Raw genomic sequence first — 1,598 nt, 5'->3', positions numbered from 1 at the left:
GACACACTTACCTTTTATTTTTGGCTAAGAACATGATAGCCAAACTATGTACAGAACCTCTACGGCTGGGCAGAGGACCTGGCCTCCTCTACAGTGTGTGCCAGGCCTCAAAATGTGCAAAGACTGGTGTGCCAGACATAGCTCAGTGTGGTCAAGAATAAAGACAAGAAAGGCAGAATGGAGTCCTCTGTGTGGAGTGAGCGAGCCACATATGAAGGCAGCATTAGAAAGGACAGGGCTGAGCTCCCTAAGAGCCGCCCTCTGGAAAGACAGCTAGGAAGCCAGGTTCTGAGGTACGAGCAAAGGAGAGGCCACATTCAAAGCAGTCCCGGAGATCAGGGTGACTCTAGAAATGCAGGTCTGAGCCTCCGCCTAGGCTTCTAAACCCATTGGGGTGGTGGAGACTTTTGGAAAGCCCGAGCACGTCTGGATGTATCAGTTGGCACCTCAGGAGCTGGATCTCTCGGTAGCATTCTGAGACTTGCAGAACCATCACCGCTGTATCGCCAGTGGCCCAGAACATGGCTCGAGGAGCCCAGGCGTCAGCTCTCCCACACGATGAGCCGAGGGCCCAGCAGCACCTCCACAGCACCTGCTGAGCCCTTAGTCTGCCCACCAACTCTGGAATAGGAAATGCGTGTCTCTGTGTGTGTATGTATGCCGTATTATTTATTGAAGCGAGTCTAGCCCTGCTCCCTGGTGTGGTTGCAGATTCTGCACACACTCAGCATTTCTGAGTTGGGTGTATGGTCTGTGTACCTGGCTGGAAGAGTATTTCTTTTTTCTTTTTTTTTTTTTTTTAAGTCGTTTCATGTTTCTTTACCAGGAAGGTGGATTTCCTTTCAGTTTGTGCAACCTTGATATGACAGGTGAAGACAGGTGAAAAGAAATAAAAGCCTTTTTATGTTCTTACCTTCTCGGCTCAAAACAAAGCGAGGGCGTCTGGGGATACGGTGCAGTGGTAGCATACTTGCCTGGGATGTATGAAGCCCTGGGTGTGCCCTTCAGTACCATAAAAACCAAAATAAGTCCTGGCAAGCGTAGGGTGGACCCCTGCAATAACCAGCACTGAGCATACAGAGGCATGAGGATTGCTTTAAGTTTGAGACCAGCTTGGTCTTCGTAGGAAGTTCCAGGCCAGCCTGTCAGGGCTATGTAGCAGACCTTGTCTCAAAAATAACCCCACTTACCTGGCCAAAAAATATCCCACCTTGATAGAGCAGACTCCACTCTCAGACTGGAGTTAGAACCAGAACTTTATTATAGTGCATACACTTCCTGACCTAGCGTCAATATACAAATCTTAAAGGGAAACCGCAGCTACTGACACATGACAATGTCCCTCTCTTCATGAGCCTCTTTCCTTCTAATAAAGCAGCTACAGGGACAGGACGTGGGAGGGTGGCCACAGACAGCACAGCCGTCAGCATCCTTAAAACTAGCAGCGAGGGCCAGATTCCCCGGCCGGAGAAGTCTAAACTGTGATTGTAAAATGACAAGCTGAGTGCTGTATGGATTTACACTGCTGTCTCCTCCTGCCTCACCGCCAAGCAGCGGGACTCTCAGCTACTGGGGCATCCCATGGGGCTTCTGGGGGA

This window comes from Acomys russatus, chromosome 29 (assembly GCF_903995435.1).
Source record: "Acomys russatus chromosome 29, mAcoRus1.1, whole genome shotgun sequence".
NCBI classification, from domain to species: Eukaryota; Metazoa; Chordata; class Mammalia; order Rodentia; family Muridae; genus Acomys; species Acomys russatus.
This window is presented reverse-complemented; position numbering follows the sequence as displayed.